The 17,703-nt window shown below is 40.3% G+C and overlaps 1 protein-coding gene across 9 annotated transcripts in view; it reads left to right on the top strand.

Moving 5' to 3' along the window:
- Window positions 1–17,703, top strand: part of chl1b (cell adhesion molecule L1-like b) — a 74,891-nt gene that overhangs the window by 13,686 nt on the left and 43,502 nt on the right. The window contains exon 1 of one of the 9 annotated variants that reach the window (XM_084927531.1): window positions 14,266–14,656. The exons of the other annotated variants lie outside the window; for them this stretch is intronic. The gene's annotated coding sequence lies outside the window, so the exon portion shown is untranslated. Of the gene's footprint in view, window positions 1–14,265; window positions 14,657–17,703 lie in introns of those variants that run through there. 9 annotated transcript variants of the gene reach the window in all.

Genomic DNA, 17,703 nt, shown 5'->3' with positions numbered 1-17,703 from the left:
TGTGCATGGGGGTTGTTTTATCCTCAAGGTTCATAAATGAACCACATTTTATCCATTTTAAGTTTTTCTGTTTCACCTAAAGCCCCTTCAGTCACTGGTAGTAGGACAAACAAAAGAGCAGCAGTGATTCATCAAACTTTGGTAGATTTAAAAGACAAGCGTGAAAATGTTTATTATGCAATTATAGTTTTATCAGTTGTTATACGCAAATAATTACAAAGGAGAAATACTAACAAACAAAACGTTTTCTAGGAAATCTACTGTCAAATGTTCCCTCCATGCTGTCCCAACTTCAGTACCAAAACACAGCAATTCCTAAACCTCCTTTTAATAGAGTCTTTCAGGGAGGCACAGGAAGAGGAACAAATGCCTCTATTCAGTGGTGTCCAAAATGCTAATGCCTCCAGCTCTTAACACGTTTATAAGGGTTCCCATGTCACGACATGGCATGGTCCATCCCTAATGGTGGCTGTGGCTGGGGACTGCATGAAAAAGCCAGACGCACTGCAGAATCGCGAGAAATATGACAACAAGACTGCTGGTTTCCTGGGAAACGGGAGGCTTGAACCCCATGTTTTCCTCATGAACAAAAATGCACACCAGCATGTTATGTCACACTGAGCTTTCTCTTCTTGTCCACACAGTCACTGAAACCTCTGTGTGAAGCACAGACCATGACATTTAATATATCTATAAAAAGCAACTATGTTTTTGTTATGTAACAACTTTGCTGGCTGTTTTAAAGGAGAAAACGAGGGGGAAAAAGGCACTCGATTGATAGTGCAGGTGCTCTCATTGAACAGTTGGCTTTTTCCCTGGATTATATCGAATTATGGTAACTATGTCCTTTTGTGTGCAAATGATGGCAGCTCAAGTTTCTCAATAGGGGAAACTTTCTGCAGGCAAATAAATGAGGGGTAGGCAGGGTTTAGTGATTGCTTGGGAAAGTAATTACCTCTTATCAGTATGGCTTCTGGAAAGAAGTCTGAAGAGCCTTGCACCAGCCTACAGGTTTTTTCAATTGATATTATGTCATTTGCTCAAACCGTGTTTCTCGAGCGACATTCCTGTCAACCTGTCGAGCAGGTCCAATGCCGTATCGACCGGTTGAAACGATCGGACAACTCAGTGCATCAAACTACTCTCTCGCCTCCTAATTCCATTTTCAGTATGCCGTTTTACAAACCGAAGAAAACACCTGTTTCAAACAGACAACATAAGCAGCAGACTGAAATAATTGAACTGAGGTGAAATCTCGTAAGACTTCACTCCAAGTGGTCCTATTGATGTTTAGATAGCACGGACATGATATACTCTTGTGTACACTGCTAGTGAGGTGGTAGACTGAGCAGTGCTCAGATTAATAACCTGCCATTAATTTCAAACAGGACTCAATTACTCCTTGTGGGGGAGCCGGTCTTCTTACTTTGCTGTAGTGTGATTTTTGTTAAGCCCTTATTAACATCGTTTGAGGTTTTTCCTGTGTAAAAATCTGATTTTAAAATGGATTGCACTTCACTGTTTAATGTTTGTTCTTATTTAATTTAGCCCTCTATGGTCAGAGTGTTTTGGTGATGAAAGTAAAAAGAAAAATGGTGAACGAAAATGCTTCCTTATTGTTTTGGATCATTTTACCTGCTAAATAGATATTGATTAGGGATGTGATGATTCTCTTAATTTGTACTGCCCCGATGTTGGTTCTTATGTTTTTTTTCAGACCTGATCACTTGATCAGCAGTAAGTCACACACAGAAAATAAACTACATTCATTTGTTGTTTTTTCAATATACACAATCTTTAAATATCAGACCTTTCACCAGACTGCCTTGCTTTTCTTTAACTTCATTATAGTAATGTAATGAGAGCTCACTGGCATGAGGCAGAGAATGTATCTATATAATGTCTATATTTTCTAAAATTAAGAATGAAGTGCTTCAAGTTGGGAATATAAGTCAGCACCCTGAATGGCTCTCACCCAGTCTAAAGGCAGCCAATCAGATTACCTTTGGTCAGTCAAATATTTGCTCACTCTACTGAGAGCATTGAGACTGTGTACACCGTGACAAAAAAGTCACGTTTACCTTTCTATTATTTAGTCAGTGATGCATCCTTTCCAGATGAACTACCTCTGTTTTCATTGGCTCTCTTTTCTCTCTCTGCTGCCATTCCATCATCGATGCTGCTTTTAATTTGTTGACATTACTAAAGGCATCAAAGGAAATACTGAGCTTGAGTTCACTGGTACCTTTCAATCAACAAGAGCGCTCTTATGTTGTTTGTCTTTGGATGGTGTGTCACGGAGCTCACAATGCTTTGTGTTCAATCACCTGATTATCCAGCCACCACATGGAGCTACCGAGAGATCAGCTCAGTGCCCAGCTCTCCGTCGGTCAACCTGTTACTGGGATGTTTTCCAAGCCACCAAACAAATCTATAATGCGCCAGTGTTTGCAGCAGCTTGTGTGATTATAATACACCTCTTGTTTCTATGACTGAGTCTATGGATACAGATGGCATGCCAGCACTAATGATTTTTATCTTCATTTCCTTCCCTTCCCTTGCCTTGTTGTTGGTTCGATTTTATGATTAAGCAAATTGGATTTTATCCCCCTCTGTGCAGACCACAGCATAGCAGCTAAATGATGCTGCTCCTTCAGCATTTGGACATACATTAACAGTCTGAGAAAGCCAGGCTCCTTTTGCTCTAACCACTTGATGCCTCTTGAGACCTCAATGAACTCTCTGTTTGCTCATTTGAAATGTAGAGCTTTTTTACTGCCTTACCTCTCAGCCTCCCACTCTTTAAACCCTTCACACGTGTCAATGAAAACTAAATGCATATTTTGAATTGTGTAAATGGTTAATAATTTCCTCCTATACATGTATAAGAGGAAATTATTGTTATTTCCTTCATATACATGTATAAATAAAAAAAAATATTTAGAAGATCTCTCAATAGATATATGTGATAGTAATTTTTTTTTGCTCCCTAGAAATCTATATCAGCACTTTTCCCAAATAATCAGCAGCAGCAATTAATTAGAGAAGAACAATTCCACATGAAGTCATAGTAAAAAGAAAATGCAACCTCTACAAAAGCAGTATAAGAAACACTATAAGATGATCAATCTCTGACATTGTTCTGGAGGACTTTTAGCCCACTTGTCTTTATAATGTTCTTTACAGGCTCACATTTGACTCTAGAATACTTTTGTATGTAGAAGAGTTCACTGTTGACTCGTTGAGTACACTTGTCCAGTTCCTGTGGTTGCAACTAGGGATGGCACGATACCACTTTTTTATGTCCGATTCTAGGGCTGCCACGATTAGTCGACTAGTCACGATTACATCGACTATCAAAATCGTCGACGACCAATTTAATAGTCGACGCGTCGTTTGAAGCTTTGTAAGATCCCAAAAGACGCAGGGATAAGTAGTAGGATTTAAGAGTGTAATAACAGACTGAAACAGAAGATGGCAGCACTGCATGTACAAGGATGCCAGCTGCCGTTAAACCCCGAAGAAGAAGAAACTGTGTCCCAGAATTCATAGCGCGGCCCTGCTCAGTTTCCAACAATGGCGGCAGCTAGTTAGTTTTAATGTTACTCTTATTATTCTTTCTGGGTCACAAAATAAACGTTTAACATATTTTCAGGCGAGAATGTAGCTGTGTAAACTTCATACATCTGCTCTGTTTATCAAGACACCACATATTTTCAAAAGCGCTCTGATGTTTTCGGAGACGTCTGTTACCCACTAGCTCGTTAGCTAGCCGGGGTTACAGGCTCACTAGAGCCGGTGAGAGCACCGGACTCCCGGCAAATCGTTTTCAAACCCACCGCCGTCTTTCGCTACTCAGGTTAAATATATATAAGTCACTTAGAGAACTTAAAAATGTTATTGTTTGGCTTTTTTCAGTATTTTATTTGTTCCTGAGTAAATCGGTTTGGCTGAGATTAAAGTTATAGTTTTTACACAGCTGAATAAACGTCAAGCAGACAACTGATTATCAGAAGTGTGAGATGCTCGAGAATATACTCCGGTGTCCCGTTATATTTTAGATAGCAAGGAGCAGACGGCTGAGTTTATTAAACTTCACCGAAACAATCTGCAAACTTCATTAAAATTTAATAAACTATCATCTTGTCTTTATTTTTAGTTAGCACATACCTTAAACACTTAAAGCTGTAAGCTAATGATAGTTATATAAGAGCAGATGCATGCTGGTGCAATAAGCTGTATGTTTTACGTTCAATGGATGTATGATCTGATTAGTCGACTAATCGCAAAAATAATCGGTGACTAGTCGACTATCAAAATAATCGTTTGTGGCAGCCCTATCCGATACCGATATGAATCCGATATAGTGTGTTTTTTAATCAATAAAACTGTTTTTTTAATATCTTGCTGCTTTTTGTATAAGTTCATACTCAAGTTAAAAAAACAACAAAAAACACTAAAGCTATTCTGTTATACCTGTGCGCAAAAAATACACTGCACCCAAAATATTTCATAGTTCAGCAATACTGATCAATCTAATAAACTTAAACCTACTCCATCCTCCCTATTCTGGTATTTTAAAGAGTAAGCAACCTAACTAATAGGGTTCTAAAACTCCCAGCAAAATAAAAAAAAAAAAAAAAAAATAGGGAACCATCCACCCTCCACCTCATGATGCTTAATTGACGTAATCAACTTTAATTTGATGCAGTGTGAAAAAAAATGGACAGAAATCAATTATTTTTCAAGAATAATTAAATAGATTCAACATCTTTCTTCAACAGAATTGCAGACTGCACAGATCGTCCCTTCCCAAAGGAAAAAGTACCATCCGGTCGTTAAGTGTCTGGGCCTAAACTCCGCTGCAGGTCCATATATCAAACGATCACTATGGCATTACTGAGAGTTGAAAAACTGTCTAAAGTCTTTCATCTTTAATAAAATGATCAGCGTTCTGCTGTACCAGGTGTAACAATTGAGTTTAACATCCAGGCATCCATGAAAACGGAATTTATGACATTTAACGGAGTTAGAAGCTGGCAGGAAGTTAGCTCGCTAGCTTCTATCTAAATACAATATAGCATGTCCTGACTGCGGGGTTTTGGAAACAAATTAAAACGTACAGCTCTGTTATCACTTCCAACATAAATGAAGACAGAAAACTAAACAGCAGTGACGTTTGTAGGGTTACTGAAGTTTGGCTAGCTGGTATATAATGATATGCTACGTGACCACTAGCGACACAGCTATGTTAGCATAATATAAACAAGCTAACTTTTTTTCCACTCGATAAAAGTTAACGTGAGTGTTCTCGGTGGTCAGGAACAAATGTAATTGCATGACAGGATGCTGTAAAAGGACCAAACTTCAGCCAGGAGAACAACTGAGATAATCCATCCACAATACGAGGTTAGTCATTCATATACTGCTGCATGGGCTGGGCTGTAGTTACATCCTAAGGTTTTAAAAACTGAGCTTAAATAAATGATTAGCGGTAATAAAAGCCGAGGGAGGTCAACAGTGATCACTGACTGTTTTAGGAGCTTTTTGAGATGAAATAGAAGAAAATACAAAACATTAAACATGTTAACAACACAAAAGCCACATTAAATGCAGACTACTTTAGGCCCGGAAGTAGGATTCGTCACGTCATCACTTAACGACCGGATAGCTTACTAGGGTATATTAGACTTAATAGTTACTATATACAGTAATGGACTTCTATACATTTTACATCAGATTAAAACTTTGGGTGTAAGATTCAGATAATCAGTTATTAAAAGCTAGACATTTTAAATGAGAATAAGAAAGAAAAGTATGTCTTTGTGCCCCCTTTTCCCTGTTAATGCCCTATCGGCCCCCCTGGCTAAACTTTGCTAGATCCGCCCCTGCACAGTTAGCAGCCGTCAGCTACGTAGAAAAGGATCCTGGTGTAGAATGTAAATACATTCTAACAACATCTTATCAAGCTTAAACGTGCTGCTGTTGTTCAGCCGCTGGTTTCCTCTTTCTGGCGCGAAGTGGGCGGTAAACAAACAAAAGAGACGGACTGGCGACAGAAAAGCCGATCAGCTGATCATTGATCAGTTTCATGATTGAAGTAGCAGCAGGAGAGGGAGGGGGAGAGAAGAGGCAGTCGCTCCATATATCGGTTGTTAAGCTTAACGCGGGAACGCTTTACAAACATTCAGAGATGAACTTACACAGTTGCTTTACTTCTCTCTGGGATAACTTCCTCGGAGATGAAATGCTGGTTTGGTAGCGAGGCTACAAATACACACAGCCGTTCTATCACGTGAGCACACTGCTCCGACGTGCTACGGTTATGACCCGTGTTACGCCGTGTCGCGAGTTTTGTGAGGGTGCTTTTTTTTATATTTAATGGATCGGATTACATTTTTTATTTCTCTCCGATATCCGATCCAGTAATTTACGTCAGTATCGGACCGATACGTAATATCGGATCGGTCCATCTCTAGTTGCAACACAAGCCCAAATCATCATCCCACCACCACCATGCATGACAGTTTGTTTGAGGTGTTTGTGCTAATATGCTGTGTGTGGGTTTCATGGTGCTGCTCATTATGGCTGGAGCTTATCCCAGCTACCATAGAGGGACAGGCGGGTACACCCTGGGCAGTCGCCAGTGATTGACAATCACTTTCACACATCTGGGCAATATAGAGTCACTAATTTACCTAACCCCACTAACTACACACAGAAAAGGCCAGTTGCTGGCCAGGACCTTCTTGCTGTGAGACAGCAGTGCTAACCATGTACTTGTCCATACTTTTTCAGTCTTTTTCTAACTGTTGTGTGATGAACTTTAACTTGAAGATGCTAACTGAAGCCCGTAGAGTCTACATGGTCTGACCTTGACGTGAATTTGCTGGGATGTCCACTCCTGGGAAGGCTGGCAACTGTGTTGACATTATTTTTACATTTGTGAATAATCTTTCTAACTGTAGAATGAGGAACTTCACATTGGTTGGACATCAGCTTATAACCCTTCCCAAATTGAGAGGCAGCCACAGTTGTTTCTTTAAGATCTTTGCCTGTGTCGTTCATGCTTAGCATTTTGCTAACACACACTTGAATGCTCCAGACCAGCAAACTATGAAAACCTCAAATTTTATAGAAACTTATAGAGCTTGTTTTGTAGTTGATCCGAAGTTGTATTTAAGCTACCTTTTAAAGATTTAATGAAGGTTTTGATTGACCTGCGGATGGTTCTCCCACAAAGTTCAGCATCACTCTGTAAAAAAACAGCAAAAAATAAACGAAACCAAAACACTGAGAAAATGGATGTGTCCTTATTTTCTATTGGCTAAACAGTTTAAAAAAATCAGTATCAGTGTTTTAGAATACATACAGGTTTTTGCCTTTATATGACATACAGTAAAAAACTTATAATACAGTTTAACTTAAGAAAATGTAATTACATGGACAATTCTGTGTAATAGTGAGTAAACAGTGTTTTTTTTTATTCAGCAAAAATAAAGTTTTTTTTATTAATTATATAAAAAAACAGGTGGCACCATCTGATTTACTTACAGATGTGCGAGTAAATCAAACCAGCAATCTTTATTTTGCCATTCTAGTGGAAAATTAAAATTTTTATAACTGTAGAGTTAAAAATTGGCCTAATATTACAACACGTTAAAGGCCTGTGTGGAAAAAAAAACAAAACAAAAAACAGCACAGTCTCCTCTGTATGACTTTTACTACAACAAACAGAAGACCTCCACCCACATGCGCAAAAACACAAAAGGATATTCTGTCTTCAGGCATAGCTTTTGATGTTAGCCTGACAAAGGCACCAATTCCAAAAGCCCCTTTCACTGGATTTTTTAAATGCCCCGTGTGTCCTTTCAAGTTGTGAAAAGATAACTTTCTGGGTGTGCCTCATGTTTCAGTTTGAAACAGGCATTTGTTTCATTTGTTCAAGCATCCTTTTCATGTGGCAGCAGCTCTTAGAACCACTGAGAGCTTTAAGCTCTTGATTTGGAGACACACTCTATATCTGTCATGGCTGTTTGATGTCTGGTAGATATTGCTGCGTACACACATTGTACTGTTACAGTTCCTATTCTATGGGTTTCTCCACAGTGATGTCATTCCACTTTACCAGCGGTGCACTTAAATGGTAACACAAGGACCCAAACCTGATATTTTTATTGGCCGTGGATTTATTTATTGTGCTGTGCTCGATATGCCTGGAACACATAAAGCATAAAAAAGTATAACTAGACACTGATAAGAACAATTTATCAAATGGAGCCAGCGGGGATATTTGCATGGTAATACTGTTTCTGGTGTACTTTGTAGAATTGTGCCCGTGGGCTACTACACCTGACGTTGGCTAATTGGCTATCAGGAGAGGCTCTGAGAAGAATGGGCATGCTAGTTTCCCACCACTGTAGGCTTCCTGTGGTCTAAAACGTTTGAAAAAAGAAAGAAAAAGCTAAGAAATATGTGGTCTTTTGGGTGACATATCTCGAATAAATATCCAAGGATTTCCTGCTGTTGCTAAGGCGAGTAACATCTAGACAATACTGTCAGCCCACACACACACTGAAGTGGTGCTCCTTATTCTCCTCTGTGAATGGCCGCGAGGATGAGGCTTGAAATGTTGTGCAGACGGCCTATTGACGAGCATGTCTGTCCAACAACACACACGGATGAGGCCTCGCCCTTTAAACCCCATCAGCCCTCCACAGACACATCTTTAATTCGTCTCAAATATTGGTCCTGCCTCCTCGTCTCTCTCTCGCTGCGCGTCCATGGGAGACGGAGCCCACCGACATTTTCCACTGCGGGATTAGCTGTGTAGCGTGACGGGTCGCTCTGCCTCAGCAGTCCTGAAGGGCTGACCCCGAGGTGTGTGTATGAAGAGGAGACCAGCAGGACACTCCTTAAAGGGCTATTAGATCCTTGCTGCTTATTATGAAGGGGCATGTGACTAAGTTATCTGCCCCCCTTTCTCTTGTCATAGGACTATAGGCGGAAAAAAGCCTGTTTTCTGGAAATAATTAATCCTACTTGTTGGCATAATAATTTTGAGGAGTAGACATTGCCGGTGCTTTGAGTGTTTCTGCTGACAGGTGGGCTGCTGGTGATGGAGATGATCATCTTCTCATTTAACTTCCTGGCTGCAGGATCTTTCCATTAAATTACAGCTTATCCACCCTCTCTTGGGAAGAGGATTTGATTCAGGCTAGTCTGTGCACTTGTGTAATTTTGTGCACGGTGTGTGTGTGTGTGTGTGCTGATACCTTCAAGTGTTTGGAAGGCTCTATGTCTAGGGTGTATCTCAAAGCAGATCCAAGCCTGGTTACCATGCCTACACATTTCACTGAGAGACACCGCGTTTATCTTAATGAATTCATTTTCAAGCTTCTGTGTGCCGCTGCATTCTCTGTCAGCTGTGTACACACTCTACATAGTTGTGGCACAGAGGCCTTCTCCATTGCTAAATGTGACCTGGGGAGGAAATAGCTTATTGATTCTGTGGGGGGGAAACATGATTAAATTGAGTTCCAAGTGGGCGCTTCATCTGAACTTGTCTACAGGAAAGAAGATAGGAATCTAGAAGAGACTGGCTGCTTTTGTCCAGAGTTCGGTCTGCTTTTGTTGTGCTTGAATTAATTATTAGTGAATTAATTATTAGTGAATATACATGTTTTTATTGACTGTGAAGCACTATGGTCAACACTGTTGTTTTAATATGTGCTATATAAATAAATTTTGATTTGATTTGATATATAATAATTATTATTATATATATTCACTTTACAAATGTGTCTTTTTACAGGCAATTCCTCAACATTTTCATATAGACTATTTAAAATAACAGGTGGATGGGTGGACAATTTCATGGACTATTAAAAAATCCATAAATAAATGTGGATAAAAAAAGATTTGGATGTAAGGGACATGGGGTCATGTAGTAGGACGATAGGCCCAGACTTTTGGGTGTTTTTGACCATAAAGCTTGTCACACCGTGTAACTGCTCACTGCCTCAGCTGCAGGATGTCTGCGGGTGCAGACAGAGCAATGAGAGGTACACACAGCAGCAAGCTTGACTTGGATGATATCTGCAGGGTAAGCGATGGGGAGCCTACAGCAAACAAACATTTTGGTTTCCAACACCTTGGTTGCACATCACTGAAGACAAGCGCAGAGCCAGAGCTGTTAACGATCTCTCACTCAGTCACCAACTGAAACTTTTGACTTCTTTTAGATAGATCTTGTTGAATAAAGGTTCTCCTTTCATCATCGTGGCTCCAGCTGAATTATATTTTGGGCTTTTTGGGAGGAGCAAAAGTGCACTGCTGTAAAGAAGGGCGTACCAAACAAGTGCTTTGCAACAGAAAAGAATGAATTATTTTATGTCTGTTATCTTGTTTTCATAATTGCTGGAAGCCAAATTTGTAACTGAAATTAAAATGCAATTAACCACCCAGCCCCAATATAATAAGCTCAACAGTTAATTTGGGGCTACCTACTGTATTATTAGTTAAACATGTTGATTGTTATGACTTTGAAATACACAGTGTTGGTATCAACATTGGCTGATAGCAGACAAATCTTTTCTTTGCATAGTTACTTTTAGTCTTCTGGTGAATCAAATAAATCTTTCTTATCAAAAACTGACATAACACAATAGATAAATATCAGCCTCTGGCATCAGGAATGTTTTTATTTGCTATAATGCCAATATTGGATTGATACTACAGATACAGTAGATAATAATCTACCTGTGCAACTCCAATAAATATTTATGATTATTTCCAGGCACTGTCAAAAGGCGTGGGTTCACCGGAATGAAGTTGTTCTGCAAATACTAATGACTGTTTAATTAATTATTTGAATTAATTGAAACTGTTCGATATTCTTGAAACATAATGTTCAAGAATATCGAACATTATGTTTTGCACTGTTTGTTGTGCTTCCTTCCTTACTGTCTCATGCAGCTAGAGATGGAACAGACGTTGTGCACATTGTGTTCAGTAGGTGTGCTAATCAGGAGTAGAGATCCCCTGATCACTGCCACAATCGCAGAGCGCACCATCTGTGATGCTCTGATGGCCGGCAGTCTGGCTGAGAGAGCTGGATAACAGTCTGGTACTGCCCCTCTCTCTCCTGTCCTCTCTGGCCTGCTCTCTGCTCTGCCTTAAATCTCCTGCTGTATGACTTTTCTGTTTTACTTAACTGGAATGACCTGGAACCACTTATCACTGGCTTGCAGACACTTCTTAAGCTATTACAATATAAAAAATGTAGTGCAATTAAAAAAACAACAAAAGTCACAGTATAAGTGAGGCCCCACCTCTGCTATTTAAAAAAAAGAAAAAAAAAGAAAAAAAAGAGAAGATATTTCTTGATCAGTGTCTCTGTAGTGCACCGCTCCAAATAAATCCGCTGTCACCACAGATCTGGAAATAATTGAGTGGGGCCTATTAAAGTGCCACAGATAATGGGGAATAATAAATAAATGTGGGTAATTTCATTGCTGGAATTTTGTCTGTTTTCCATTTGCAGTCACAGGTCGTAAACAGTACCAGTCACATCTCTGGCAATAATGCACGGCGTCTTGCTGAGTTCAAATAGAGTCGCAACTTGTTTGTGACGCCATTCCCAGACTGTGACCTGAGATAAGCACACAAGCATGTAGCCTGCTGCAGTAAGCCGCTACACAATGCATCAACCCAGGAAAACTTTCAATGCATAAGTGATCAGTATGAAGATAGGGACACCCGTTGCCATGACAACCTATACGAAAACCCATACAAAAAGATGCGCTGGCTGTCACATTGATTCAGAGAATCTGCCGAGAATACAGAAGTTGGTATCAGCCAAAGGCAGGCTGGCCTGCGTCTATCTGGGAGTGCCAGGTTAGAGGCTTATTGACCGTTTTTGACAGACTGACTAACAGACGAGTTTTTGGTAAAATGGGCTGTGGGCCCAAAGTTCAATTAAAAGTCCCGCTCCGTGTGACGCAAGCACATTTGCCAAATGGTGAGAAAAGTGCAAATCGGTCTTCGTGCTTTCTCAGCAATCTGCTTGTCCTTCAGGGATATTGATGTCTCTGCCTTAACTCATTTTTTTCAAAACTCCATTTAGCGCTTCAGCATTTATCATATCCAGTCAGTTCAAAGGTAATTTCTAGGTACCAATAAGCACCTGCTTTGCAAACCCATAGCTACATTTTGAGGTTTTAGCGGGGCTATGAACGGTAAGTGTGACCACCTGCATTTTTCTCCTGCTCTCAGAGCAGCTAATGGGGGAGCGATGTGGTTCTGGTTTTAAATGTTCCTGCTTTCCTCTCTTTCAACCTTGCTCATCAGGCAGCATGTAAAGAGAGCTGCATTTTAAATCTGGAGACATGACACGGCTGTAGTCTTCCATCATGTACTGGTCAGATAGCATTTAGCGATTGCTGTTTGAAGCAGATAAGAGATGAGTCATAGATTAAAGCACTGGTAAACGCTAACTGCTAGAAAACAGCGGTTTATCTAATTTTAAATTCAATTTGTGAATGAGTCCCTCCCTTGTGAAGTGAGAGCGATTGACAAGCGACACATCAGCACGGTGAAGGCAGAAAATAAGCCAGCTATATTTATGAGAGTTTACTGAGTGACTGATGTGCTTACACTTTCTCCTCGGCTTGGTTCACAATGTGAATAAATGTTTGCCTTCTCGCCTCCGTCCAAATCAGTGAATCAACTGAGCTCAAAGTGTGAATGAGCGGCAGAGAGAAAGGGGAAGAGGCTTTCCCCGGGGCAGTGCCCGGGACAATGTCAGGTTTGTCTGGCCCGAGTGCATGAACACTAAGCTTTTCGGAACTGGCAGCTCGCCCCGGTACCTACCCATCTCACACAGCTTCCAGAGCTGCCCAGCCCCGGAGCACTAAGCATTTGTGCAAAGTTCATAAGGCTTCCCTCTGTTTGTGTGGCCATAATGGAAGCTCCATCCTGTTGTAGCTCAAAGAGTGTTAAGGGGCTCTGAGGGCCTGGAGCTGGCGTTGCAAAGGCGTGTGAGTGTTCTCAGTTACTGACTTTGGCTGGCTGCACTCATTATGAAAAGACTAGTGTCCCCCTGTAACCCCCCCTCCAAGTGGTAGTTCTGAATCTCAAGCTCCAGCATAAGCATTTCCTTCATCAGGTTTGCATTTTAAAAGCAGTTTGCTGAATAAAGACCTCAAACTAGTTTTAAAAAAACCAAACAACCAAACAAAAAATACCTCTGCCACCTCTGCCACAAAGCAAAGAACGCTCTGGACTAAAATATTCAGTAACTAATGGATGTAAGTGAATGGTAAATGGACTGGTTCTATTCTATTCACTCTACACAACATGTCTCATTCACCCATGCATTTCTTTCTGTGTCCAAGTACTTTATGTATAACATTCATTTGACATGTGCGTAATTTATTTCTTATTTATTTATGTCTTTTTTAAATTGCAACAGGCCAATAAGATACATTAGCTAGTTTCTAGCTTTTATGTACAAAAAAAATCCCCTGGCCTTAAAGCCTGGTGGGGGGTCAGTTTAGGCCAGGCAGGCCACTGGACTAGTAATACACATGCACAAACCCCTGCTGTATCTGCTCCACCTTATACTTGTATACAATCCTCACGAGTGATAACAACCTTGTCATTAGCGTCATCAAGTTCTGTCAAGCAGCAATGCCTTTACCGTGGTTACGACCTGCATCAGCATAATTCAAGCATGACCCTCCTCCCCCCTTTCATTTTCAAGTCTTTGACTAAGGTCCACACCATACATCATCCAGACTGGGAGTCCTCCCTTCCCCCTTCATGTGTTATGAGAGAGAGAGAGAATGGTTTGGTGGAGGACTCTTATCAACAGTCTCAGCACTCTCTGCACACTATGATTTCCCCAGACGTGTCACCCACCCTCCACTCAAGTCTATCTGTATGGTCGTGAAGTTCCTGTTCACCAGTGTGAAACAATCAGGTCCACTTGAATTAAAGACAAATTAAAAAAAAAAAGAAACCAGTGGCTTTTCCACTGCTTACTGTGGGGAGATAAGCCATGGGAGCATGCTTTAAAAGCTCCAACAATGGCTAATGCTGGGCGACAATCTTCAGCGGCATTAACAATTAAGTAGATTGTCGTTGGCTGACAGAAGAAGATTGGAGCAAGAGCAAAGCTCAACAGATTTTCACACAGCGGGTGATCGGCACTCCCACCCTGCTTACTGTTCATATTTTGTTCTTCAGCTGGCCATTGCAAATTAACACATTTTATCGAGCCTTCAGGTGCACACGTCTCTGCTCATGCTGAAGGGAGGTGGAGGGGCGAGATGGAACTTGCATTCCTCAACTCTCCTCTGAATAGCCTTTAGATCAGGCTTTGTGGGAATGATTGTCAGTGGCTTAATGAGTGCATTTGCCAAGCTGGAGGCTTTGGCAACATGTATGACTGCGGCGGCTCTGTGCGTGTTCACCACCGGCTTCTGTGACACAACAGTGGACTGGGCTCAGCACCCTCTGTGTTTTCGTTCTTCTTTTTCTGCCAGACTCAGAGTTTTCCTGTCATGCTTTCTTTTTATTGGGAATGTTATTACCTATAACGGAATTGTTACCCTTCCCATGGGCACCGGTGCCGAAAATCAAGTGAAAGCTTGTAAGTACCCTAGATAATATAAGGATGTCAGTAAAGCTGTTGCAGCACATTCAGGTTCATATTCTGGCCTTTCAGTGTGCAGGCTTCTACAAAAGCAAAGGCCATAAAGAAAAAACAACTGCTTTTTAATTCACGTTTTAAAATATTTAAAGGATAAAACAGACGCTGGTGCCTTTGGTTGCCTTCTTGCGTTTTCTACATATAATACACTTTAGATAAAGAGCAGGCGATGTATTGTATAGAGGAAAACCAATCATTACAGTTACTTTTCATTTCAATTCAGTTCTATTTATATAGCACCAATTCACCAAACAGTCGCCTAAAGGTGCTTTATATTGTATAGTAAAATCCCTGCAATAATAAGTCACAATCATTTGCTTCCAAAAGATTTTCCCTTGTTTTTTATGCAATAGATTTTGAAATACTAAACCAATGTCAAATCTTCTCTGTGACTAATTACGTTGTGCTACAACAGTCACAAGAAAAATGAAATGTTAAAGAGTAAGTAATTGTTCCTTCTGGTCTCATTTAGTCAGATGTCTAATACATTAATGATTATTATCATATTCAGGGCTCGCAAAATTTCAAAATCCCTGGTAGCCCTTCGGGCAGGGACTCTTCAGTTTTTGGTAGCCCAAAATAAATTTAAGTAGCCCGAATAAAAAAGAGAGCAATTTTTTGATTAATGTTTTGTTTCCGTTACAATATTATACATTAAAGTATAATATTGTAACGGAAACAAAACATTAATCAAAAAATTGTTTAAACACAAATTACAACATTGTATAAAAATTACAATCATCAACTCAAATACTTGGTTCTAATTGAACAGAAATTTCTATGAACTTGTAAGAACTGTGTAGGACATGAATCAGTCTGTGTCAGATCCTGAATTTGAAATTTCCACTGAAGTCACGGGAAAGAGGCAAGTGGAACCAAGATCGAGGCCATTTGCTTTTTGAAGTTTGCAAAGACTGCTAAATTGCGCCAGTGGTAGTTCACTCTTTGCAACATAGTACGCTGTTCTAAACAGATTTTCAGGTTTATTTTTAGTATGTTATTTGCAATTGGTGTTTGTTCTGGGAAAGATATTGCAGACTGAGCAATAATGCATTTCTTGCCTTTCTCATGGGTTCTAATGGGGGCCTTTCTTAAAATGACTGGTCCCAGTAACAAAGGCGCTTGTCGACTCAGAAATCGAGGGAAAAGCAACAACACACCCGGCAGAACATTATGTTATTTACACGGGTGCACATAAATGGTCCGCATGTGCGCATTCGCTGTCAAAATAAAAGACGCGCACCAGATAAGAAGTTGCAACGCGCGTTTGCGTCCATATAAAAGGCACTGTTTTTGTCCGCTAGAGTGGGATTTTCACGGCACATTCTGCACCACACCTCTGTGCGTTCATCATTTGTTTGAAGCCAGCTCACCTCCTGCAAACACTTTTCCGAGAATACGCGCTTCTTTTGTGGTTTGGACTCCTTCTGACATTTCTTTGGATGTGGAGGAAAACCAAAGTAATTGCTTAAAGGAGCTTGCTTCTTCGACATCTTTAAGAGTTCTAAACAAATGTCTGTCCTCCTCCAGAAAATCTTATGTACGCAAACACGCGGTGCAACTTCTTATCTTGTGCGCGTTTTTTATTTTGACAGCGAATGCGCACCTGCGGACCACTTATGTGCAGCCCTGGTTATATAGCTCATCATATCGCAGCCACAGAAATTCTTTTGTCCATGAAACCATAAAGCTGCACTTTCTTTTTGCCTTATAGTCTGATTTGTCATAACCTTTCCGTTTTGTGGTAAGCTTTTCTTTGGCTGTCACTTCTTCACCCTGACCTGTCTTATTTGGCTCAGCAGAACTAAAATATATATCCTGCTGCTTTTACACACGGACTCACATAACGCTCAGCGATTCTCTGCGCGATCAACCTCTCACATGTTTAAGCTTGCTGCGGGAGATTTCACTTGTCATGTTTGCGTAGTAAGCTAACGATTGATAAGACGATGTCAGAGGAATTGGTGCGCAAATTATCATCACTCACCAATCAGTGCTGTCGCTCTCTATAAAACAGTTTGCGCGATTGCAAAGTGAAAGCAAAAAACAAGCACAAATTCAAACACGATTTCAATATGTCACATATTGACAGTGGCTCACCGATGCCAATGACATAATTACCCAGCTACATTTCCGAAAGAATGCAAAAGCATTGAAATATATTTTCCTATGATAGCCCGACGGGCAGGGCAGAGACAGATTTTGGTAGCCCGACTGGAAAAATCGCTAGCCCCGGGACGTCGGGCTAGCGATTTTGCGAGCCCTGATATTTATTATGGCACTAAGTGCCCATAGTTTAAGTAATTGGAGACATATTACGTGACAAATTAAAAGTATTGTCTAGATATGTGTGAATTTGGCACTTTATGTCTTTGTGTTTTTACTATAAATCTAACTTGACCTTATGTTGACTAAATGAAACAACAAAATAGGACTATGAGACTCGACATAAAAAGTAAAAATAAAAATAATGTGGAATAAAACAGTCATTTTACCCCACTGAATGAATCAAGGCGATTAGGATGACTTTCCTTAAAGGTCATGTTTTTCTGGTGTTCACAGTTCATAGAAGAATGCTCAGGATTTACTCTGCTGACTGGAACAACAAAGATATTGATATATTTGATTCTGTTAAATAGAAGATGTAAGAAATAACCATATCCGTATTTACTCAATGTTTGGATGCTTAAATTGACTTTAGAAGAGTACATCTCCCTCTTTTCTCTCACACACACTCACAAATTAGTGTGCAAACACATACTGTCTTTCCAGATCCTCGCTAAGTGTATTTAGTCTGACTCACAGTTGGAAACTAGATTGCATTTTGACAGTCTGGATCTACTCTGCAGTGATGAGAAGAGGCAGAGAGACATCATAATGATTTGGCATGAACTGGGACTTTATTTTGTCTCTTGGAGCAGCGTGGATGGTACATTTGGATCACCGTTAAACTGAATCCTGGGCCGGTCTCAGTGTTTGACTGATTT

The sequence above is a fragment of the Perissodus microlepis genome, chromosome 5 (genome assembly GCF_051167445.1).
Source record: "Perissodus microlepis isolate ML-2025 ecotype Zambia chromosome 5, ASM5116744v1, whole genome shotgun sequence".
NCBI classification, from domain to species: domain Eukaryota; kingdom Metazoa; phylum Chordata; class Actinopteri; order Cichliformes; family Cichlidae; genus Perissodus; species Perissodus microlepis.
Note: the sequence above shows the minus strand (reverse complement) of the source record. Positions and strands in the feature narration are given on the sequence as shown.